At 39.8% G+C, this 24,440-nt stretch overlaps 20 non-coding genes across 20 annotated transcripts; 10 read left to right on the top strand and 10 right to left on the bottom strand.

Annotated features, from left to right (window-relative positions):
* Positions 1 to 802: 802 nt before the first annotated feature.
* Positions 803 to 921, bottom strand: LOC137410274 (5S ribosomal RNA). Its single transcript, XR_010981084.1, has one exon. It is a non-coding gene; the product is annotated as a 5S ribosomal RNA (ribosomal RNA).
* Positions 922 to 1,055: 134 nt separating this feature from the next.
* On the top strand, positions 1,056 to 1,174 carry LOC137410350 (5S ribosomal RNA). Its single transcript, XR_010981155.1, has one exon. It is a non-coding gene; the product is annotated as a 5S ribosomal RNA (ribosomal RNA).
* Positions 1,175 to 3,339: 2,165 nt separating this feature from the next.
* Positions 3,340 to 3,458, bottom strand: LOC137410273 (5S ribosomal RNA). The gene has a single exon (XR_010981083.1). It is a non-coding gene; the product is annotated as a 5S ribosomal RNA (ribosomal RNA).
* A 134-nt stretch (positions 3,459 to 3,592) lies between these two features.
* On the top strand, positions 3,593 to 3,711 carry LOC137410348 (5S ribosomal RNA). The gene has a single exon (XR_010981154.1). It is a non-coding gene; the product is annotated as a 5S ribosomal RNA (ribosomal RNA).
* Positions 3,712 to 5,870: 2,159 nt separating this feature from the next.
* Positions 5,871 to 5,989, bottom strand: LOC137410272 (5S ribosomal RNA). The gene has a single exon (XR_010981082.1). It is a non-coding gene; the product is annotated as a 5S ribosomal RNA (ribosomal RNA).
* Positions 5,990 to 6,123: 134 nt separating this feature from the next.
* LOC137410347 (5S ribosomal RNA) lies at positions 6,124 to 6,242 on the top strand. The gene has a single exon (XR_010981153.1). It is a non-coding gene; the product is annotated as a 5S ribosomal RNA (ribosomal RNA).
* A 2,159-nt stretch (positions 6,243 to 8,401) lies between these two features.
* On the bottom strand, positions 8,402 to 8,520 carry LOC137410270 (5S ribosomal RNA). The gene has a single exon (XR_010981080.1). It is a non-coding gene; the product is annotated as a 5S ribosomal RNA (ribosomal RNA).
* A 134-nt stretch (positions 8,521 to 8,654) lies between these two features.
* Positions 8,655 to 8,773, top strand: LOC137410346 (5S ribosomal RNA). The gene has a single exon (XR_010981152.1). It is a non-coding gene; the product is annotated as a 5S ribosomal RNA (ribosomal RNA).
* A 2,090-nt stretch (positions 8,774 to 10,863) lies between these two features.
* On the bottom strand, positions 10,864 to 10,982 carry LOC137410269 (5S ribosomal RNA). Its single transcript, XR_010981079.1, has one exon. It is a non-coding gene; the product is annotated as a 5S ribosomal RNA (ribosomal RNA).
* Positions 10,983 to 11,116: 134 nt separating this feature from the next.
* Positions 11,117 to 11,235, top strand: LOC137410345 (5S ribosomal RNA). The gene has a single exon (XR_010981151.1). It is a non-coding gene; the product is annotated as a 5S ribosomal RNA (ribosomal RNA).
* A 2,159-nt stretch (positions 11,236 to 13,394) lies between these two features.
* LOC137410268 (5S ribosomal RNA) lies at positions 13,395 to 13,513 on the bottom strand. Its single transcript, XR_010981078.1, has one exon. It is a non-coding gene; the product is annotated as a 5S ribosomal RNA (ribosomal RNA).
* A 134-nt stretch (positions 13,514 to 13,647) lies between these two features.
* LOC137410344 (5S ribosomal RNA) lies at positions 13,648 to 13,766 on the top strand. Its single transcript, XR_010981150.1, has one exon. It is a non-coding gene; the product is annotated as a 5S ribosomal RNA (ribosomal RNA).
* Positions 13,767 to 15,856: 2,090 nt separating this feature from the next.
* Positions 15,857 to 15,975, bottom strand: LOC137410267 (5S ribosomal RNA). The gene has a single exon (XR_010981077.1). It is a non-coding gene; the product is annotated as a 5S ribosomal RNA (ribosomal RNA).
* Positions 15,976 to 16,109: 134 nt separating this feature from the next.
* Positions 16,110 to 16,228, top strand: LOC137410208 (5S ribosomal RNA). The gene has a single exon (XR_010981020.1). It is a non-coding gene; the product is annotated as a 5S ribosomal RNA (ribosomal RNA).
* Positions 16,229 to 18,308: 2,080 nt separating this feature from the next.
* LOC137410266 (5S ribosomal RNA) lies at positions 18,309 to 18,427 on the bottom strand. Its single transcript, XR_010981076.1, has one exon. It is a non-coding gene; the product is annotated as a 5S ribosomal RNA (ribosomal RNA).
* Positions 18,428 to 18,561: 134 nt separating this feature from the next.
* Positions 18,562 to 18,680, top strand: LOC137410343 (5S ribosomal RNA). Its single transcript, XR_010981149.1, has one exon. It is a non-coding gene; the product is annotated as a 5S ribosomal RNA (ribosomal RNA).
* Positions 18,681 to 20,642: 1,962 nt separating this feature from the next.
* On the bottom strand, positions 20,643 to 20,761 carry LOC137410265 (5S ribosomal RNA). The gene has a single exon (XR_010981075.1). It is a non-coding gene; the product is annotated as a 5S ribosomal RNA (ribosomal RNA).
* Positions 20,762 to 20,895: 134 nt separating this feature from the next.
* Positions 20,896 to 21,014, top strand: LOC137410342 (5S ribosomal RNA). Its single transcript, XR_010981148.1, has one exon. It is a non-coding gene; the product is annotated as a 5S ribosomal RNA (ribosomal RNA).
* A 2,155-nt stretch (positions 21,015 to 23,169) lies between these two features.
* On the bottom strand, positions 23,170 to 23,288 carry LOC137410264 (5S ribosomal RNA). The gene has a single exon (XR_010981074.1). It is a non-coding gene; the product is annotated as a 5S ribosomal RNA (ribosomal RNA).
* A 134-nt stretch (positions 23,289 to 23,422) lies between these two features.
* On the top strand, positions 23,423 to 23,541 carry LOC137410341 (5S ribosomal RNA). Its single transcript, XR_010981147.1, has one exon. It is a non-coding gene; the product is annotated as a 5S ribosomal RNA (ribosomal RNA).
* Positions 23,542 to 24,440: the final 899 nt, after the last annotated feature.

The raw sequence follows: 24,440 nt of genomic DNA, 5'->3' as shown, positions 1-24,440 counted from the left end.
GAGAGCGAACGAATCCTAGTTTACATGGTACGCATGAATGTTTCGTTGCAGCGCGATTAACCGCTCTTTCAGATGTTAAGAGAGCAAACGAATCCTAATTTACACGTGTATATAGTAGACGTACTACGATTGTTTCGTTAGGAGTTGAAGCTACTCGCGCGGCGGTCGAACGCGAGCGTACTCGTTTGGAGGCTATTACACCATTTCTAAAGCATCGCTTTATTTGGTTCGACGTGAACATCTTTTTAACACACCTGTTCGCGTAAGTAAAAGCTTTCTATGTAGGGCTGTTTTCTTTCGAACTCGTAGATGAGAAGAACAAGCCAAAGAACGGCGCTTTCTACTCACCTGTCTTTACACGCGTAGATATTAGATAGCCGGTAAACTAATAAGATCTACGATAGCGCGTCACTTTATGTCGAGAAAAAGTAACAAACTTCCTTTAAAAGAGATTTCTTCGGATTAAAAGTGAGAATATGTTATTTTTATGTTGAGATCGGACGCTGCAACAGTTTTCGTTATACACGAGTAGAGTACATCCTTCGACTACAAAAAGTGTCGCGCTTTAATTGATCACGCTTGCCAGAAGGGTTTTGACGCGGAAATGCAGCAGCAAAGTTATATATACTGTTACACACTACACGTACGTAGTACATAGTACATAGTACATAGTATATGTATATATATATAACGCATACGTAGTACATGTTCATGTACATGAACATGTACATGTACATGTACATGTAGATGAAGATAGCGCGAAGATCGCGATGAAGATAGCAAGATGTAAAAATAAATAAAAAGTCTACAGCACCCGGTATTCCCAGGCGGTCACCCATCCAAGTACTAACCGGGCTCGACGTTGCTTAGCTTCAGTGATCGGACGAGAACTGGCGTTTTCAACGTGATATGGCCGTAGACACTGATGCGCTCTTCGAGACACGCTATTAACGCAGAGTTATAATAATGCTCACCAAGCCGTGACTATATTGTCCAATGGGCGTTCGCTGATTATTGCCACGTTTCTCATTAGCGTCTGTTGAAGCTTACTAAATGTCTACGGCCATATCACGTTGAAAACGCCAGTTCTCGTCCGATCACTGAAGCTAAGCAACGTCGAGCCCGGTTAGTACTTGGATGGGTGACCGCCTGGGAATACCGGGTGCTGTAGACCTTTAGTTTTTATCAAAATTATACTAATTTAGAATTTTCAAGCTTCTTTAATTCACTCTATCTCTTGATATAGAATAAAAAATCATTTCCGCTTGAAAGTCTTTTAATTCGCTCTATCTCTTGATGTAAAATAAAAAATCATTTCCGCTTGAAAGTCTTTTAATTCGCTCTATCTCTTGATGTAAAATAAAAAATCATTTCCGCTTGAAAGTCTTTTAATTCGCTCTATCTCTTGATGTAAAATAAAAAATCATTTCCATTTAAAAGTCTTTTAATTCGCTCTATCTCTTGATTTAAAACAAAAAATCATTTCCATTTAAAAGTCTTTTAATTCGCTCTATCTTTTGATATAAAATAAAAAATCATTTCCATTTAAAAGTCTTTTAATTCGCTCTATCTTTTGATATAAAATAAAAAATCATTTCCATTCAAAGGTTTTAGCCGAAACTGGATAATATGAATATTATTAGTACTTGATGCTATCCGGCTAGCTTCAATCTCCTCATCTTCCCCAGCCATGCGCCGCTGCTACCCGTGTATTTTAAAGAGGATATAATTTCGATTCGTTTTCATTTTGCGCGGCGTAATAGCTCAAGAAACTCGCGTTAAGATTTCCTTTTAATTGCGCAACTCGTATGTCGGCGTTACGAGTTTACCTAAAAGCTAAAATAAATAACTAAACGAAACTCGACTCGGCCTTTCGCCGCAAAATACGCATTCTCGTAATGTAAACTCGAGCGATCGTCTTCGATCGTGATGAAACAAAACCGTACTCGCGGATGCGTAAAAGTCTAAAAGGTAAATTGTGTCAAAAAGTTTCGAAACGAATTACAAACCGGAACGTGGAATCTACGTTACAACGGCAACTAAGTTCGGTGATGAGCGCGGGCCAGCGCGTAGCTAAGGTTGCTCCATCAGTTTTTATCTTTGCGGAATTATCTCTAGCGAAAAGCCTACTTTCGCGTAAGGTCATTTCCACGCGATTATAATTATTTAAAAGGAAAATATTTACCGTAGTTTTCAAAATGCTGACGAAATAATCTAAAGCGCGTGAAGCGGCGGTAACGAGCCTGCAACCTTCGTACGAATCGGCGAGATCTTGAACGCTATGCGTTTAGCCAATGAGTGAACGAGTCGAATATTATCGAGCGCGAACAACCACGCCGTCGAAGTATGAGAGTACACACGACTCCTAATTTGCACAATATCAACGATTCGTTTGAGCCGGGAATATTCGTTACGCAATGGCAAAGTTTTAAGCTATGCGTTCGAAGTAACTCGATAGCTTTTCATAGCTAATGAGCGAGCTGGACGAATAACCGGCAGCGCGATTGACCGCTCTTTCAAATATTGAGAGAGCGAACGAATCCTAGTTTACATGGTACGCATGAATGTTTCGTTGCAGCGCGATTAACCGCTCTTTCAGATGTTAAGAGAGCAAACGAATCCTAATTTACACGTGTATATAGTAGACGTACTACGATTGTTTCGTTAGGAGTTGAAGCTACTCGCGCGGCGGTCGAACGCGAGCGTACTCGTTTGGAGGCTATTACACCATTTCTAAAGCATCGCTTTATTTGGTTCGACGTGAACATCTTTTTAACACACCTGTTCGCGTAAGTAAAAGCTTTCTATGTAGGGCTGTTTTCTTTCGAACTCGTAGATGAGAAGAACAAGCCAAAGAACGGCGCTTTCTACTCACCTGTCTTTACACGCGTAGATATTAGATAGCCGGTAAACTAATAAGATCTACGATAGCGCGTCACTTTATGTCGAGAAAAAGTAACAAACTTCCTTTAAAAGAGATTTCTTCGGATTAAAAGTGAGAATATGTTATTTTTATGTTGAGATCGGACGCTGCAACAGTTTTCGTTATACACGAGTAGAGTACATCCTTCGACTACAAAAAGTGTCGCGCTTTAATTGATCACGCTTGCCAGAAGGGTTTTGACGCGGAAATGCAGCAGCAAAGTTATATATACTGTTACACACTACACGTACGTAGTACATAGTACATAGTACATAGTATATGTATATATATAACGCATACGTAGTACATGTTCATGTACATGAACATGTACATGTACATGTACATGTACATGTACATGTAGATGAAGATAGCGCGAAGATCGCGATGAAGATAGCAAGATGTAAAAATAAATAAAAAGTCTACAGCACCCGGTATTCCCAGGCGGTCACCCATCCAAGTACTAACCGGGCTCGACGTTGCTTAGCTTCAGTGATCGGACGAGAACTGGCGTTTTCAACGTGATATGGCCGTAGACACTGATGCGCTCTTCGAGACACGCTATTAACGCAGAGTTATAATAATGCTCACCAAGCCGTGACTATATTGTCCAATGGGCGTTCGCTGATTATTGCCACGTTTCTCATTAGCGTCTGTTGAAGCTTACTAAATGTCTACGGCCATATCACGTTGAAAACGCCAGTTCTCGTCCGATCACTGAAGCTAAGCAACGTCGAGCCCGGTTAGTACTTGGATGGGTGACCGCCTGGGAATACCGGGTGCTGTAGACCTTTAGTTTTTATCAAAATTATACTAATTTAGAATTTTCAAGCTTCTTTAATTCACTCTATCTCTTGATATAGAATAAAAAATCATTTCCGCTTGAAAGTCTTTTAATTCGCTCTATCTCTTGATGTAAAATAAAAAATCATTTCCGCTTGAAAGTCTTTTAATTCGCTCTATCTCTTGATGTAAAATAAAAAATCATTTCCGCTTGAAAGTCTTTTAATTCGCTCTATCTCTTGATGTAAAATAAAAAATCATTTCCATTTAAAAGTCTTTTAATTCGCTCTATCTCTTGATTTAAAACAAAAAATCATTTCCATTTAAAAGTCTTTTAATTCGCTCTATCTTTTGATATAAAATAAAAAATCATTTCCATTTAAAAGTCTTTTAATTCGCTCTATCTTTTGATATAAAATAAAAAATCATTTCCATTCAAAGGTTTTAGCCGAAACTGGATAATATGAATATTATTAGTACTTGATGCTATCCGGCTAGCTTCAATCTCCTCATCTTCACCAGCCATGCGCCGCTGCTACCCGTGTATTTTAAAGAGGATATAATTTCGATTCGTTTTCATTTTGCGCGGCGTAATAGCTCAAGAAACTCGCGTTAAGATTTCCTTTTAATTGCGCAACTCGTATGTCGGCGTTACGAGTTTACCTAAAAGCTAAAATAAATAACTAAACGAAACTCGACTCGGCCTTTCGCCGCAAAATACGCATTCTCGTAATGTAAACTCGAGCGATCGTCTTCGATCGTGATGAAACAAAACCGTACTCGCGGATGCGTAAAAGTCTAAAAGGTAAATTGTGTCAAAAAGTTTCGAAACGAATTACAAACCGGAACGTGGAATCTACGTTACGACGGCAACTAAGTTCGGTGATGAGCGCGGGCCAGCGCGTAGCTAAGGTTGCTCCATCAGTTTTTATCTTTGCGGAATTATCTCTAGCGAAAAGCCTACTTTCGCGTAAGGTCATTTCCACGCGATTATAATTATTTAAAAGGAAAATATTTACCGTAGTTTTCAAAATGCTGACGAAATAATCTAAAGCGCGTGAAGCGGCGGTAACGAGCCTGCAACCTTCGTACGAATCGGCGAGATCTTGAACGCTATGCGTTTAGCCAATGAGTGAACGAGTCGAATATTATCGAGCGCGAACAACCACGCCGTCGAAGTATGAGAGTACACACGACTCCTAATTTGCACAATATCAACGATTCGTTTGAGCCGGGAATATTCGTTACGCAATGGCAAAGTTTTAAGCTATGCGTTCGAAGTAACTCGATAGCTTTTCATAGCTAATGAGCGAGCTGGACGAATAACCGGCAGCGCGATTGACCGCTCTTTCAAATATTGAGAGAGCGAACGAATCCTAGTTTACATGGTACGCATGAATGTTTCGTTGCAGCGCGATTAACCGCTCTTTCAGATGTTAAGAGAGCAAACGAATCCTAATTTACACGTGTATATAGTAGACGTACTACGATTGTTTCGTTAGGAGTTGAAGCTACTCGCGCGGCGGTCGAACGCGAGCGTACTCGTTTGGAGGCTATTACACCATTTCTAAAGCATCGCTTTATTTGGTTCGACGTGAACATCTTTTTAACACACCTGTTCGCGTAAGTAAAAGCTTTCTATGTAGGGCTGTTTTCTTTCGAACTCGTAGATGAGAAGAACAAGCCAAAGAACGGCGCTTTCTACTCACCTGTCTTTACACGCGTAGATATTAGATAGCCGGTAAACTAATAAGATCTACGATAGCGCGTCACTTTATGTCGAGAAAAAGTAACAAACTTCCTTTAAAAGAGATTTCTTCGGATTAAAAGTGAGAATATGTTATTTTTATGTTGAGATCGGACGCTGCAACAGTTTTCGTTATACACGAGTAGAGTACATCCTTCGACTACAAAAAGTGTCGCGCTTTAATTGATCACGCTTGCCAGAAGGGTTTTGACGCGGAAATGCAGCAGCAAAGTTATATATACTGTTACACACTACACGTACGTAGTACATAGTACATAGTACATAGTATATGTATATATATAACGCATACGTAGTACATGTTCATGTACATGAACATGTACATGTACATGTACATGTACATGTAGATGAAGATAGCGCGAAGATCGCGATGAAGATAGCAAGATGTAAAAATAAATAAAAAGTCTACAGCACCCGGTATTCCCAGGCGGTCACCCATCCAAGTACTAACCGGGCTCGACGTTGCTTAGCTTCAGTGATCGGACGAGAACTGGCGTTTTCAACGTGATATGGCCGTAGACACTGATGCGCTCTTCGAGACACGCTATTAACGCAGAGTTATAATAATGCTCACCAAGCCGTGACTATATTGTCCAATGGGCGTTCGCTGATTATTGCCACGTTTCTCATTAGCGTCTGTTGAAGCTTACTAAATGTCTACGGCCATATCACGTTGAAAACGCCAGTTCTCGTCCGATCACTGAAGCTAAGCAACGTCGAGCCCGGTTAGTACTTGGATGGGTGACCGCCTGGGAATACCGGGTGCTGTAGACCTTTAGTTTTTATCAAAATTATACTAATTTAGAATTTTCAAGCTTCTTTAATTCACTCTATCTCTTGATATAGAATAAAAAATCATTTCCGCTTGAAAGTCTTTTAATTCGCTCTATCTCTTGATGTAAAATAAAAAATCATTTCCGCTTGAAAGTCTTTTAATTCGCTCTATCTCTTGATGTAAAATAAAAAATCATTTCCGCTTGAAAGTCTTTTAATTCGCTCTATCTCTTGATGTAAAATAAAAAATCATTTCCATTTAAAAGTCTTTTAATTCGCTCTATCTCTTGATTTAAAACAAAAAATCATTTCCATTTAAAAGTCTTTTAATTCGCTCTATCTTTTGATATAAAATAAAAAATCATTTCCATTTAAAAGTCTTTTAATTCGCTCTATCTTTTGATATAAAATAAAAAATCATTTCCATTCAAAGGTTTTAGCCGAAACTGGATAATATGAATATTATTAGTACTTGATGCTATCCGGCTAGCTTCAATCTCCTCATCTTCACCAGCCATGCGCCGCTGCTACCCGTGTATTTTAAAGAGGATATAATTTCGATTCGTTTTCATTTTGCGCGGCGTAATAGCTCAAGAAACTCGCGTTAAGATTTCCTTTTAATTGCGCAACTCGTATGTCGGCGTTACGAGTTTACCTAAAAGCTAAAATAAATAACTAAACGAAACTCGACTCGGCCTTTCGCCGCAAAATACGCATTCTCGTAATGTAAACTCGAGCGATCGTCTTCGATCGTGATGAAACAAAACCGTACTCGCGGATGCGTAAAAGTCTAAAAGGTAAATTGTGTCAAAAAGTTTCGAAACGAATTACAAACCGGAACGTGGAATCTACGTTACGACGGCAACTAAGTTCGGTGATGAGCGCGGGCCAGCGCGTAGCTAAGGTTGCTCCATCAGTTTTTATCTTTGCGGAATTATCTCTAGCGAAAAGCCTACTTTCGCGTAAGGTCATTTCCACGCGATTATAATTATTTAAAAGGAAAATATTTACCGTAGTTTTCAAAATGCTGACGAAATAATCTAAAGCGCGTGAAGCGGCGGTAACGAGCCTGCAACCTTCGTACGAATCGGCGAGATCTTGAACGCTATGCGTTTAGCCAATGAGTGAACGAGTCGAATATTATCGAGCGCGAACAACCACGCCATCGAAGTATGAGAGTACACACGACTCCTAATTTGCACAATATCAACGATTCGTTTGAGCCGGGAATATTCGTTACGCAATGGCAAAGTTTTAAGCTATACGTTCGAAGTAACTCGATAGCTTTTCATAGCTAATGAGCGAGCTGGACGAATAACCGGCAGCGCGATTGACCGCTCTTTCAAATATTGAGAGAGCGAACGAATCCTAATTTACATGGTACGCATGAATGTTTCGTTGCAGCGCGATTAACCGCTCTTTCAGATGTTGAGAGAGCAAACGAATCCTAATTTACACGTGTATATAGTAGACGTACTACGATTGTTTCGTTAGGAGTTGAAGCTACTCGCGCGGCGGTCGAACGCGAGCGTACTCGTTTGGAGGCTATTACACCATTTCTAAAGCATCGCTTTATTTGGTTCGACGTGAACATCTTTTTAACACACCTGTTCGCGTAAGTAAAAGCTTTCTATGTAGGGCTGTTTTCTTTCGAACTCGTAGATGAGAAGAACAAGCCAAAGAACGGCGCTTTCTACTCACCTGTCTTTACACGCGTAGACATTAGATAGCCGGTAAACTAATAAGATCTACGATAGCGCGTCACTTTATGTCGAGAAAAAGTAACAAACTTCCTTTAAAAGAGATTTCTTCGGATTAAAAGTGAGAATATGTTATTTTTATGTTGAGATCGGACGCTGCAACAGTTTTCGTTATACACGAGTAGAGTACATCCTTCGACTACAAAAAGTGTCGCGCTTTAATTGATCACGCTTGCCAGAAGGGTTTTGACGCGGAAATGCAGCAGCAAAGTTATATATACTGTTACACACTACACGTACGTAGTACATAGTACATAGTACATAGTATATGTATATATATAACGCATACGTAGTACATGTTCATGTACATGAACATGTACATGTACATGTACATGTACATGTAGATGAAGATAGCGCGAAGATCGCGATGAAGATAGCAAGATGTAAAAATAAATAAAAAGTCTACAGCACCCGGTATTCCCAGGCGGTCACCCATCCAAGTACTAACCGGGCTCGACGTTGCTTAGCTTCAGTGATCGGACGAGAACTGGCGTTTTCAACGTGATATGGCCGTAGACACTGATGCGCTCTTCGAGACACGCTATTAACGCAGAGTTATAATAATGCTCACCAAGCCGTGACTATATTGTCCAATGGGCGTTCGCTGATTATTGCCACGTTTCTCATTAGCGTCTGTTGAAGCTTACTAAATGTCTACGGCCATATCACGTTGAAAACGCCAGTTCTCGTCCGATCACTGAAGCTAAGCAACGTCGAGCCCGGTTAGTACTTGGATGGGTGACCGCCTGGGAATACCGGGTGCTGTAGACCTTTAGTTTTTATCAAAATTATACTAATTTAGAATTTTCAAGCTTCTTTAATTCACTCTATCTCTTGATATAGAATAAAAAATCATTTCCGCTTGAAAGTCTTTTAATTCGCTCTATCTCTTGATGTAAAATAAAAAATCATTTCCGCTTGAAAGTCTTTTAATTCGCTCTATCTCTTGATGTAAAATAAAAAATCATTTCCATTTAAAAGTCTTTTAATTCGCTCTATCTCTTGATTTAAAACAAAAAATCATTTCCATTTAAAAGTCTTTTAATTCGCTCTATCTTTTGATATAAAATAAAAAATCATTTCCATTTAAAAGTCTTTTAATTCGCTCTATCTTTTGATATAAAATAAAAAATCATTTCCATTCAAAGGTTTTAGCCGAAACTGGATAATATGAATATTATTAGTACTTGATGCTATCCGGCTAGCTTCAATCTCCTCATCTTCACCAGCCATGCGCCGCTGCTACCCGTGTATTTTAAAGAGGATATAATTTCGATTCGTTTTCATTTTGCGCGGCGTAATAGCTCAAGAAACTCGCGTTAAGATTTCCTTTTAATTGCGCAACTCGTATGTCGGCGTTACGAGTTTACCTAAAAGCTAAAATAAATAACTAAACGAAACTCGACTCGGCCTTTCGCCGCAAAATACGCATTCTCGTAATGTAAACTCGAGCGATCGTCTTCGATCGTGATGAAACAAAACCGTACTCGCGGATGCGTAAAAGTCTAAAAGGTAAATTGTGTCAAAAAGTTTCGAAACGAATTACAAACCGGAACGTGGAATCTACGTTACGACGGCAACTAAGTTCGGTGATGAGCGCGGGCCAGCGCGTAGCTAAGGTTGCTCCATCAGTTTTTATCTTTGCGGAATTATCTCTAGCGAAAAGCCTACTTTCGCGTAAGGTCATTTCCACGCGATTATAATTATTTAAAAGGAAAATATTTACCGTAGTTTTCAAAATGCTGACGAAATAATCTAAAGCGCGTGAAGCGGCGGTAACGAGCCTGCAACCTTCGTACGAATCGGCGAGATCTTGAACGCTATGCGTTTAGCCAATGAGTGAACGAGTCGAATATTATCGAGCGCGAACAACCACGCCGTCGAAGTATGAGAGTACACACGACTCCTAATTTGCACAATATCAACGATTCGTTTGAGCCGGGAATATTCGTTACGCAATGGCAAAGTTTTAAGCTATGCGTTCGAAGTAACTCGATAGCTTTTCATAGCTAATGAGCGAGCTGGACGAATAACCGGCAGCGCGATTGACCGCTCTTTCAAATATTGAGAGAGCGAACGAATCCTAGTTTACATGGTACGCATGAATGTTTCGTTGCAGCGCGATTAACCGCTCTTTTAGATGTTAAGAGAGCAAACGAATCCTAATTTACACGTGTATATATTAGACGTACTACAATTGTTTCGTTAGGAGTTGAAGCTACTCGCGCGGCGGTCGAACGCGAGCGTACTCGTTTGGAGGCTATTACACCATTTCTAAAGCATCGCTTTATTTGGTTCGACGTGAACATCTTTTTAACACACCTGTTCGCGTAAGTAAAAGCTTTCTATGTAGGGCTGTTTTCTTTCGAACTCGTAGATGAGAAGAACAAGCCAAAGAACGGCGCTTTCTACTCACCTGTCTTTACACGCGTAGACATTAGATAGCCGGTAAACTAATAAGATCTACGATAGCGCGTCACTTTATGTCGAGAAAAAGTAACAAACTTCCTTTAAAAGAGATTTCTTCGGATTAAAAGTGAGAATATGTTATTTTTATGTTGAGATCGGACGCTGCAACAGTTTTCGTTATACACGAGTAGAGTACATCCTTCGACTACAAAAAGTGTCGCGCTTTAATTGATCACGCTTGCCAGAAGGGTTTTGACGCGGAAATGCAGCAGCAAAGTTATATATACTGTTACACACTACACGTACGTAGTACATAGTACATAGTATATGTATATATATAACGCATACGTAGTACATGTTCATGTACATGAACATGTACATGTACATGTACATGTAGATGAAGATAGCGCGAAGATCGCGATGAAGATAGCAAGATGTAAAAATAAATAAAAAGTCTACAGCACCCGGTATTCCCAGGCGGTCACCCATCCAAGTACTAACCGGGCTCGACGTTGCTTAGCTTCAGTGATCGGACGAGAACTGGCGTTTTCAACGTGATATGGCCGTAGACACTGATGCGCTCTTCGAGACACGCTATTAACGCAGAGTTATAATAATGCTCACCAAGCCGTGACTATATTGTCCAATGGGCGTTCGCTGATTATTGCCACGTTTCTCATTAGCGTCTGTTGAAGCTTACTAAATGTCTACGGCCATATCACGTTGAAAACGCCAGTTCTCGTCCGATCACTGAAGCTAAGCAACGTCGAGCCCGGTTAGTACTTGGATGGGTGACCGCCTGGGAATACCGGGTGCTGTAGACCTTTAGTTTTTATCAAAATTATACTAATTTAGAATTTTCAAGCTTCTTTAATTCACTCTATCTCTTGATATAGAATAAAAAATCATTTCCGCTTGAAAGTCTTTTAATTCGCTCTATCTCTTGATGTAAAATAAAAAATCATTTCCGCTTGAAAGTCTTTTAATTCGCTCTATCTCTTGATGTAAAATAAAAAATCATTTCCGCTTGAAAGTCTTTTAATTCGCTCTATCTCTTGATGTAAAATAAAAAATCATTTCCATTTAAAAGTCTTTTAATTCGCTCTATCTCTTGATTTAAAACAAAAAATCATTTCCATTTAAAAGTCTTTTAATTCGCTCTATCTTTTGATATAAAATAAAAAATCATTTCCATTTAAAAGTCTTTTAATTCGCTCTATCTTTTGATATAAAATAAAAAATCATTTCCATTCAAAGGTTTTAGCCGAAACTGGATAATATGAATATTATTAGTACTTGATGCTATCCGGCTAGCTTCAATCTCCTCATCTTCACCAGCCATGCGCCGCTGCTACCCGTGTATTTTAAAGAGGATATAATTTCGATTCGTTTTCATTTTGCGCGGCGTAATAGCTCAAGAAACTCGCGTTAAGATTTCCTTTTAATTGCGCAACTCGTATGTCGGCGTTACGAGTTTACCTAAAAGCTAAAATAAATAACTAAACGAAACTCGACTCGGCCTTTCGCCGCAAAATACGCATTCTCGTAATGTAAACTCGAGCGATCGTCTTCGATCGTGATGAAACAAAACCGTACTCGCGGATGCGTAAAAGTCTAAAAGGTAAATTGTGTCAAAAAGTTTCGAAACGAATTACAAACCGGAACGTGGAATCTACGTTACGACGGCAACTAAGTTCGGTGATGAGCGCGGGCCAGCGCGTAGCTAAGGTTGCTCCATCAGTTTTTATCTTTGCGGAATTATCTCTAGCGAAAAGCCTACTTTCGCGTAAGGTCATTTCCACGCGATTATAATTATTTAAAAGGAAAATATTTACCGTAGTTTTCAAAATGCTGACGAAATAATCTAAAGCGCGTGAAGCGGCGGTAACGAGCCTGCAACCTTCGTACGAATCGGCGAGATCTTGAACGCTATGCGTTTAGCCAATGAGTGAACGAGTCGAATATTATCGAGCGCGAACAACCACGCCATCGAAGTATGAGAGTACACACGACTCCTAATTTGCACAATATCAACGATTCGTTTGAGCCGGGAATATTCGTTACGCAATGGCAAAGTTTTAAGCTATACGTTCGAAGTAACTCGATAGCTTTTCATAGCTAATGAGCGAGCTGGACGAATAACCGGCAGCGCGATTGACCGCTCTTTCAAATATTGAGAGAGCGAACGAATCCTAATTTACATGGTACGCATGAATGTTTCGTTGCAGCGCGATTAACCGCTCTTTCAGATGTTGAGAGAGCAAACGAATCCTAATTTACACGTGTATATAGTAGACGTACTACGATTGTTTCGTTAGGAGTTGAAGCTACTCGCGCGGCGGTCGAACGCGAGCGTACTCGTTTGGAGGCTATTACACCATTTCTAAAGCATCGCTTTATTTGGTTCGACGTGAACATCTTTTTAACACACCTGTTCGCGTAAGTAAAAGCTTTCTATGTAGGGCTGTTTTCTTTCGAACTCGTAGATGAGAAGAACAAGCCAAAGAACGGCGCTTTCTACTCACCTGTCTTTACACGCGTAGACATTAGATAGCCGGTAAACTAATAAGATCTACGATAGCGCGTCACTTTATGTCGAGAAAAAGTAACAAACTTCCTTTAAAAGAGATTTCTTCGGATTAAAAGTGAGAATATGTTATTTTTATGTTGAGATCGGACGCTGCAACAGTTTTCGTTATACACGAGTAGAGTACATCCTTCGACTACAAAAAGTGTCGCGCTTTAATTGATCACGCTTGCCAGAAGGGTTTTGACGCGGAAATGCAGCAGCAAAGTTATATATACTGTTACACACTACACGTACGTAGTACATAGTACATAGTACATAGTATATGTATATATATAACGCATACGTAGTACATGTTCATGTACATGAACATGTACATGTACATGTACATGTACATGTAGATGAAGATAGCGCGAAGATCGCGATGAAGATAGCAAGATGTAAAAATAAATAAAAAGTCTACAGCACCCGGTATTCCCAGGCGGTCACCCATCCAAGTACTAACCGGGCTCGACGTTGCTTAGCTTCAGTGATCGGACGAGAACTGGCGTTTTCAACGTGATATGGCCGTAGACACTGATGCGCTCTTCGAGACACGCTATTAACGCAGAGTTATAATAATGCTCACCAAGCCGTGACTATATTGTCCAATGGGCGTTCGCTGATTATTGCCACGTTTCTCATTAGCGTCTGTTGAAGCTTACTAAATGTCTACGGCCATATCACGTTGAAAACGCCAGTTCTCGTCCGATCACTGAAGCTAAGCAACGTCGAGCCCGGTTAGTACTTGGATGGGTGACCGCCTGGGAATACCGGGTGCTGTAGACCTTTAGTTTTTATCAAAATTATACTAATTTAGAATTTTCAAGCTTCTTTAATTCACTCTATCTCTTGATATAGAATAAAAAATCATTTCCGCTTGAAAGTCTTTTAATTCGCTCTATCTCTTGATGTAAAATAAAAAATCATTTCCGCTTGAAAGTCTTTTAATTCGCTCTATCTCTTGATGTAAAATAAAAAATCATTTCCATTTAAAAGTCTTTTAATTCGCTCTATCTCTTGATTTAAAACAAAAAATCATTTCCATTTAAAAGTCTTTTAATTCGCTCTATCTTTTGATATAAAATAAAAAATCATTTCCATTTAAAAGTCTTTTAATTCGCTCTATCTTTTGATATAAAATAAAAAATCATTTCCATTCAAAGGTTTTAGCCGAAACTGGATAATATGAATATTATTAGTACTTGATGCTATCCGGCTAGCTTCAATCTCCTCATCTTCACCAGCCATGCGCCGCTGCTACCCGTGTATTTTAAAGAGGATATAATTTCGATTCGTTTTCATTTTGCGCGGCGTAATAGCTCAAGAAACTCGCGTTAAGATTTCCTTTTAATTGCGCAACTCGTATGTCGGCGTTACGAGTTTACCTAAAAGCTAAAATAAATAACTAAACGAAACTCGACTCGGCCTTTCGCCGCAAAATACGCATTCTCGTAATGTAAACTCGAGCGATCGTCTTCGATCGTGATGAAACAAAACCGTACTCGCGGATGCGTAAAAGTCTAAAAGGTAAATTGTGTCAAAAAGTTTCGAAACGAATTACAAACCGGAACGTGGAATCTACGTTACGACGGCAACTAAGTTCGGTGATGAGCGCGGGCCAGCGCGTAGCTAAGGTTGCTCCATCAGTTTTTATCTTTGCGGAATTATCTCTAGCGAAAAGCCTACTTTCGCGTAAGGTCATTTCCACGCGATTATAATTATTTAAAAGGAAAATATTTACCGTAGTTTTCAAAATGCTGACGAAATAATCTAAAGCGCGTGAAGCGGCGGTAACGAGCCTGCAACCTTCGTACGAATCGGCGAGATCTTGAACGCTATGCGTTTAGCCAATGAGTGAACGAGTCGAATATTATCGAGCGCGAACAACCACGCCGTCGAAGTATGAGAGTACACACGACTCCTAATTTGCACAATATCAACGATTCGTTTGAGCCGGGAATATTCGTTACGCAATGGCAAAGTTTTAAGCTATGCGTTCGAAGTAACTCGATAGCTTTTCATAGCTAATGAGCGAGCTGGACGAATAACCGGCAGCGCGATTGACCGCTCTTTCAAATATTGAGAGAGCGAACGAATCCTAGTTTACATGGTACGCATGAATGTTTCGTTGCAGCGCGATTAACCGCTCTTTTAGATGTTAAGAGAGCAAACGAATCCTAATTTACACGTGTATATATTAGACGTACTACAATTGTTTCGTTAGGAGTTGAAGCTACTCGCGCGGCGGTCGAACGCGAGCGTACTCGTTTGGAGGCTATTACACCATTTCTAAAGCATCGCTTTATTTGGTTCGACGTGAACATCTTTTTAACACACCTGTTCGCGTAAGTAAAAGCTTTCTATGTAGGGCTGTTTTCTTTCGAACTCGTAGATGAGAAGAACAAGCCAAAGAACGGCGCTTTCTACTCACCTGTCTTTACACGCGTAGACATTAGATAGCCGGTAAACTAATAAGATCTACGATAGCGCGTCACTTTATGTCGAGAAAAAGTAACAAACTTCCTTTAAAAGAGATTTCTTCGGATTAAAAGTGAGAATATGTTATTTTTATGTTGAGATCGGACGCTGCAACAGTTTTCGTTATACACGAGTAGAGTACATCCTTCGACTACAAAAAGTGTCGCGCTTTAATTGATCACGCTTGCCAGAAGGGTTTTGACGCGGAAATGCAGCAGCAAAGTTATATATACTGTTACACACTACACGTACGTAGTACATAGTACATAGTATATGTATATATATAACGCATACGTAGTACATGTTCATGTACATGAACATGTACATGTACATGTACATGTAGATGAAGATAGCGCGAAGATCGCGATGAAGATAGCAAGATGTAAAAATAAATAAAAAGTCTACAGCACCCGGTATTCCCAGGCGGTCACCCATCCAAGTACTAACCGGGCTCGACGTTGCTTAGCTTCAGTGATCGGACGAGAACTGGCGTTTTCAACGTGATATGGCCGTAGACACTGATGCGCTCTTCGAGACACGCTATTAACGCAGAGTTATAATAATGCTCACCAAGCCGTGACTATATTGTCCAATGGGCGTTCGCTGATTATTGCCACGTTTCTCATTAGCGTCTGTTGAAGCTTACTAAATGTCTACGGCCATATCACGTTGAAAACGCCAGTTCTCGTTCGATCACTGAAGTTAAGCAACGTCGAGCCCGGTTAGTACTTGGATGGGTGACCGCCTGGGAATACCGGGTGCTGTAGACCTTTAGTTTTTATCAAAATTATACTAATTTAGAATTTTCAAGCTTCTTTAATTCACTCTATCTCTTGATATAGAATAAAAAATCATTTCCGCTTGAAAGTCTTTTAATTCGCTCTATCTCTTGATGTAAAATAAAAAATCATTTCCGCTTGAAAGTCTTTTAATTCGCTCTATCTCTTGATGTAAAATAAAAAATCATTTCCATTTAAAAGTCTTTTAATTCGCTCTATCTCTTGATTTAAAACAAAAAATCATTTCCATTTAAAAGTCTTTTAATTCGCTCTATCTTTTGATATAAAATAAAAAATCATTTCCATTTAAAAGTCTTTTAATTCGCTCTATCTTTTGATATAAAATAAAAAATCATTTCCATTCAAAGGTTTTAGCCGAAACTGGATAATATGATCATTATTAGTACTTGATGCTATCCGGCTAGCTTCAATCTTCTCATCTTCACCAGCCATGCGCCGCTGCTACCCGTGTATTTTAAAGAGGATATAATTTCGATTCGTTTTCATTTTGCGCGGCGTAATAGCTCAAGAAACTCGCGTTAAGATTTCCTTTTAATTGCGCAACTCGTATGTCGGCGTTACGAGTTTACCTAAAAGCTAAAATAAATAACTAAACGAAACTCGACTCGGCCTTTCGCCGCAAAATACGCATTCTCGTAATGTAAACTCGAGCGATCGTCTTCGATCGTGATGAAACAAAATCGTACTCGCGGATGCGTAAAAGTCTAAAAGGTAAATTGTGTCAAAAAGTTTCGAAACGATTTACAAACCGGAACGTGGAATCTACGTTACGACGGCAACTAAGTTCGGTGATGAGCGCGGGCCAGCGCGTAGCTAAGGTTGCTCCATCAGTTTTTATCTTTGCGGAACTATCTCTAGCGAAAAGCCTACTTTCGCGTAAGGTCATTTCCACGCGATTATAATTATTTAAAAGGAAAATATTTACCGTAGTTTTCAAAATGCTGACGAAATAATCTAAAGCGCGTGAAGCGGCGGTAACGAGCCTGCAACCTTCGTACGAATCGGCGAGATCTTGAACGCTATGCGTTTAGCCAATGAGTGAACGAGTCGAATATTATCGAGCGCGAACAACCACGCCATCGAAGTATGAGAGTACACACGACTCCTAATTTGCACAATATCAACGATTCGTTTGAGCCGGGAATATTCGTTACGCAATGGCAAAGTTTTAAGCTATACGTTCGAAGTAACTCGATAGCTTTTCATAGCTAATGAGCGAGCTGGACGAATAACCGGCAGCGCGATTGACCGCTCTTTCAAATATTGAGAGAGCGAACGAATCCTAATTTACATGGTACGCATGAATGTTTCGTTGCAGCGCGATTAACCGCTCTTTCAGATGTTGAGAGAGCAAACGAATCCTAATTTACACGTGTATATAGTAGACGTACTACGATTGTTTCGTTAGGAGTTGAAGCTACTCGCGCGGCGGTCGAACGCGAGCGTACTCGTTTGGAGGCTATTACACCATTTCTAAAGCATCGCTTTATTTGGTTCGACGTGAACATCTTTTTAACACACCTGTTCGCGTAAGTAAAAGCTTTCTATGTAGGGCTGTTTTCTTTCGAACTCGTAGATGAGAAGAACAAGCCAAAGAACGGCGCTTTCTACTCACCTGTCTTTACACGCGTAGACATTAGATAGCCGGTAAACTAATAAGATCTACGATAGCGCGTCACTTTATGTCGAGAAAAAGTAACAAACTTCCTTTAAAAGAGATTTCTTCGGATTAAAAGTGAGAATATGTTATTTTGATGTTGAGATCGGACGCTGCAACAGTTTTCGTTATACACGAGTAGAGTACATCCTTCGACTACAAAAAGTGTCGCGCTTTAATTGATCACGCTTGCCAGAAGGGTTTTGACGCGGAAATGCAGCAGCAAAGTTATATATACTGTTACACACTACACGTACGTAGTACATAGTACATAGTATATGTATATATATATAACGCATACGTAGTACATGAACATGTACATGTACATGTACATGTAGATGAATATAGCGCGAAGATCGCGATGAAGATAGCAAGATGTAAAAATAAATAAAAAGTCTACAGCACCCGGTATTCCCAGGCGGTCACCCATCCAAGTACTAACCGGGCTCGACGTTGCTTAGCTTCAGTGATCGGACGAGAACTGGCGTTTTCAACGTGATATGGCCGTAGACACTGATGCGCTCTTCGAGACACGCTATTAACGCAGAGTTATAATAATGCTCACCAAGCCGTGACTATATTGTCCAATGGGCGTTCGCTGATTATTGCCACGTTTCTCATTAGCGTCTGTTGAAGCTTACTAAATGTCTACGGCCATATCACGTTGAAAACGCCAGTTCTCGTCCGATCACTGAAGCTAAGCAACGTCGAGCCCGGTTAGTACTTGGATGGGTGACCGCCTGGGAATACCGGGTGCTGTAGACCTTTAGTTTTTATCAAAATTATACTAATTTAGAATTTTCAAGCTTCTTTAATTCACTCTATCTCTTGATATAGAATAAAAAATCATTTCCGCTTGAAAGTCTTTTAATTCGCTCTATCTCTTGATGTAAAATAAAAAATCATTTCCATTTAAAAGTCTTTTAATTCGCTCTATCTTTTGATATAAAATAAAAAATCATTTCCATTTAAAAGTCTTTTAATTCGCTCTATCTTTTGATATAAAATAAAAAATCATTTCCATTCAAAGGTTTTAGCCGAAACTGGATAATATGAATATTATTAGTACTTGATGCTATGCGGCTAGCTTCAATCTCCTCATCTTCACCAGCCATGCGCCGCTGCTACCTGTGTATTTTAAAGAGGATATAATTTCGATTCGTTTTCATTTTGCGCGGCGTAATAGCTCAAGAAACTCGCGTTAAGATTTCCTTTTAATTGCGCAACTCGTATGTCGGCGTTACGAGTTTACCTAAAAGCTAAAATAAATAACTAAACGAAACTCGACTCGGCCTTTCGCCGCAAAATACGCATTCTCGTAATGTAAACTCGAGCGATCGTCTTCGATCGTGATGAAACAAAACCGTACTCGCGGATGCGTAAAAGTCTAAAAGGTAAATTGTGTCAAAAAGTTTCGAAACGAATTACAAACCGGAACGTGGAATCTACGTTACGACGGCAACTAAGTTCGGTGATGAGCGCGGGCCAGCGCGTAGCTAAGGTTGCTCCATCAGTTTTTATCTTTGCGGAATTATCTCTAGCGAAAAGCCTACATTCGCGTAAGGTCATTTCCACGCGATTATAATTATTTAAAAGGAAAATATTTACCGTAGTTTTCAAAATGCTGACGAAATAATCTAAAGCGCGTGAAGCGGCGGTAACGAGCCTGCAACCTTCGTACGAATCGGCGAGATCTTGAACGCTATGCGTTTAGCCAATGAGTGAACGAGTCGAATATTATCGAGCGCGAACAACCACGCCGTCGAAGTATGAGAGTACACACGACTCTTAATTTGCACAATATCAACGATTCGTTTGAGCCGGGAATATTCGTTACGCAATGGCAAAGTTTTAAGCTATGCGTTCGAAGTAACTCGATAGCTTTTCATAGCTAATGAGCGAGCTGGACGAATAACCGGCAGCGCGATTGACCGCTCTTTCAAATATTGAGAGAGCGAACGAATCCTAGTTTACATGGTACGCATGAATGTTTCGTTGCAGCGCGATTAACCGCTCTTTCAGATGTTGAGAGAGCAAACGAATCCTAATTTACACGTGTATATAGTAGACGTACTACGATTGTTTCGTTAGGAGTTGAAGCTACTCGCGCGGCGGTCGAACGCGAGCGTACTCGTTTGGAGGCTATTACACCATTTCTAAAGCATCGCTTTATTTGGTTCGACGTGAACATCTTTTTAACACACCTGTTCGCGTAAGTAAAAGCTTTCTATGTAGGGCTGTTTTCTTTCGAACTCGTAGATGAGAAGAACAAGCCAAAGAACGGCGCTTACTACTCACCTGTCTTTACACGCGTAGACATTAGATAGCCGGTAAACTAATAAGATCTACGATAGCGCGTCACTTTATGTCGAGAAAAAGTAACAAACTTCCTTTAAAAGAGATTTCTTCGGATTAAAAGTGAGAATATGTTATTTTTATGTTGAGATCGGACGCTGCAACAGTTTTCGTTATACACGAGTAGAGTACATCCTTCGACTACAAAAAGTGTCGCGCTTTAATTGATCACGCTTGCCAGAAGGGTTTTGACGCGGAAATGCAGCAGCAAAGTTATATATACTGTTACACACTACACGTACGTAGTACATAGTACATAGTATATGTATATATATATAACGCATACGTAGTACATGAACATGTACATGTACATGTAGATGAAGATAGCGCGAAGATCGCGATGAAGATAGCAAGATGTAAAAATAAATAAAAAGTCTACAGCACCCGGTATTCCCAGGCGGTCACCCATCCAAGTACTAACCGGGCTCGACGTTGCTTAGCTTCAGTGATCGGACGAGAACTGGCGTTTTCAACGTGATATGGCCGTAGACACTGATGCGCTCTTCGAGACACGCTATTAACGCAGAGTTATAATAATGCTCACCAAGCCGTGACTATATTGTCCAATGGGCGTTCGCTGATTATTGCCACGTTTCTCATTAGCGTCTGTTGAAGCTTACTAAATGTCTACGGCCATATCACGTTGAAAACGCCAGTTCTCGTCCGATCACTGAAGCTAAGCAACGTCGAGCCCGGTTAGTACTTGGATGGGTGACCGCCTGGGAATACCGGGTGCTGTAGACCTTTAGTTTTTATCAAAATTATACTAATTTAGAATTTTCAAGCTTCTTTAATTCACTCTATCTCTTGATATAGAATAAAAAATCATTTCCGCTTGAAAGTCTTTTAATTCGCTCTATCTCTTGATGTAAAATAAAAAATCATTTCCGCTTGAAAGTCTTTTAATTCGCTCTATCTCTTGATGTAAAATAAAAAATCATTTCCATTTAAAAGTCTTTTAATTCGCTCTATCTCTTGATTTAAAACAAAAAATCATTTCCATTTAAAAGTCTTTTAATTCGCTCTATCTTTTGATATAAAATAAAAAATCATTTCCATTTAAAAGTCTTTTAATTCGCTCTATCTTTTGATATAAAATAAAAAATCATTTCCATTTAAAAGTCTTTTAATTCGCTCTATCTTTTGATATAAAATAAAAAATCATTTCCATTCAAAGGTTTTAGCCGAAACTGGATAATATGAATATTATTAGTACTTGATGCTATCCGGCTAGCTTCAATCTCCTCATCTTCACCAGCCATGCGCCGCTGCTACCCGTGCATTTTAAAGAGGATATAATTTCGATTCGTTTTCATTTTGCGCGGCGTAATAGCTCAAGAAACTCGCGTTAAGATTTTCTTTTAATTGCGCAACTCGTATGTCGGCGTTACGAGTTTACCTAAAAGCTAAAATAAATAACTAAACGAAACTCGACTCGGCCTTTCGCCGCAAAATACGCATTCTCGTAATGTAAACTCGAGCAATCGTCTTCGATCGTGATGAAACAAAACCGTACTCGCGGATGCGTAAAAGTCTAAAAGGTAAATTGTGTCAAAAAGTTTCGAAACGATTTACAAACCGGAACGTGGAATCTACGTTACGACGGCAACTAAGTTCGGTGATGAGCGCGGGCCAGCGCGTAGCTAAGGTTGCTCCATCAGTTTTTATCTTTGCGGAACTATCTCTAGCGAAAAGCCTACTTTCGCGTAAGGTCATTTCCACGCAATTATAATTATTTAAAAGGAAAATATTTACCGTAGTTTTCAAAATGCTGACGAAATAATCTAAAGCGCGTGAAGCGGCGGTAACGAGCCTGCAACCTTCGTACGAATCGGCGAGATCTTGAGCGCTATGCGTTTAGCCAATGAGTGAACGAGTCGAATATTATCGAGCGCGAACAACCACGCCATCGAAGTATGAGAGTACACACGACTCCTAATTTGCACAATATCAACGATTCGTTTGAGCCGGGAATATTCGTTACGCAATGGCAAAGTTTTAAGCTATACGTTCGAAGTAACTCGATAGCTTTTCATAGCTAATGAGCGAGCTGGACGAATAACCGGCAGCGCGATTGACCGCTCTTTCAAATATTGAGAGAGCGAACGAATCCTAATTTACATGGTACGCATGAATGTTTCGTTGCAGCGCGATTAACCGCTCTTTCAGATGTTGAGAGAGCAAACGAATCCTAATTTACACGTGTATATAGTAGACGTACTACGATTGTTTCGTTAGGAGTTGAAGCTACTCGCGCGGCGGTCGAACGCGAGCGTACTCGTTTGGAGGCTATTACACCATTTCTAAAGCATCGCTTTATTTGGTTCGACGTGAACATCTTTTTAACACACCTGTTCGCGTAAGTAAAAGCTTTCTATGTAGGGCTGTTTTCTTTCGAACTCGTAGATGAGAAGAACAAGCCAAAGAACGGCGCTTTCTACTCACCTGTCTTTACACGCGTAGACATTAGATAGCCGGTAAACTAATAAGATCTACGATAGCGCGTCACTTTATGTCGAGAAAAAGTAACAAACTTCCTTTAAAAGAGATTTCTTCGGATTAAAAGTGAGAATATGTTATTTTTATGTTGAGATCGGACGCTGCAACAGTTTTCGTTATACACGAGTAGAGTACATCCTTCGACTACAAAAAGTGTCGCGCTTTAATTGATCACGCTTGCCAGAAGGGTTTTGACGCGGAAATGCAGCAGCAAAGTTATATATACTGTTACACACTACACGTACGTAGTACATAGTACATAGTACATAGTATATGTATATATATATAACGCATACGTAGTACATGTTCATGTACATGAACATGTACATGTACATGTACATGTAGATGAAGATAGCGCGAAGATCGCGATGAAGATAGCAAGATGTAAAAATAAATAAAAAGTCTACAGCACCCGGTATTCCCAGGCGGTCACCCATCCAAGTACTAACCGGGCTCGACGTTGCTTAGCTTCAGTGATCGGACGAGAACTGGCGTTTTCAACGTGATATGGCCGTAGACACTGATGCGCTCTTCGAGACACGCTATTAACGCAGAGTTATAATAATGCTCACCAAGCCGTGACTATATTGTCCAATGGGCGTTCGCTGATTATTGCCACGTTTCTCATTAGCGTCTGTTGAAGCTTACTAAATGTCTACGGCCATATCACGTTGAAAACGCCAGTTCTCGTCCGATCACTGAAGCTAAGCAACGTCGAGCCCGGTTAGTACTTGGATGGGTGACCGCCTGGGAATACCGGGTGCTGTAGACCTTTAGTTTTTATCAAAATTATACTAATTTAGAATTTTCAAGCTTCTTTAATTCACTCTATCTCTTGATATAGAATAAAAAATCATTTCCGCTTGAAAGTCTTTTAATTCGCTCTATCTCTTGATGTAAAATAAAAAATCATTTCCGCTTGAAAGTCTTTTAATTCGCTCTATCTCTTGATGTAAAATAAAAAATCATTTCCATTTAAAAGTCTTTTAATTCGCTCTATCTCTTGATTTAAAACAAAAAATCATTTCCATTTAAAAGTCTTTTAATTCGCTCTATCTTTTGATATAAAATAAAAAATCATTTCCATTTAAAAGTCTTTTAATTCGCTCTATCTTTTGATATAAAATAAAAAATCATTTCCATTTAAAAGTCTTTTAATTCGCTCTATCTTTTGATATAAAATAAAAAATCATTTCCATTCAAAGGTTTTAGCCGAAACTGGATAATATGAATATTATTAGTACTTGATGCTATCCGGCTAGCTTCAATCTCCTCATCTTCACCAGCCATGCGCCGCTGCTACCCGTGCATTTTAAAGAGGATATAATTTCGATTCGTTTTCATTTTGCGCGGCGTAATAGCTCAAGAAACTCGCGTTAAGATTTTCTTTTAATTGCGCAACTCGTATGTCGGCGTTACGAGTTTACCTAAAAGCTAAAATAAATAACTAAACGAAACTCGACTCGGCCTTTCGCCGCAAAATACGCATTCTCGTAATGTAAACTCGAGCGATCGTCTTCGATCGTGATGAAACAAAACCGTACTCGCGGATGCGTAAAAGTCTAAAAGGTAAATTGTGTCAAAAAGTTTCGAAACGATTTACAAACCGGAACGTGGAATCTACGTTACGACGGCAACTAAGTTCGGTGATGAGCGCGGGCCAGCGCGTAG

Source organism: Watersipora subatra, unplaced genomic scaffold (assembly GCF_963576615.1).
Source record: "Watersipora subatra unplaced genomic scaffold, tzWatSuba1.1 SCAFFOLD_128, whole genome shotgun sequence".
In the NCBI taxonomy this organism is placed as follows: Eukaryota; Metazoa; Bryozoa; class Gymnolaemata; order Cheilostomatida; family Watersiporidae; genus Watersipora; species Watersipora subatra.
This window is presented reverse-complemented; position numbering and strand designations above follow the sequence as displayed.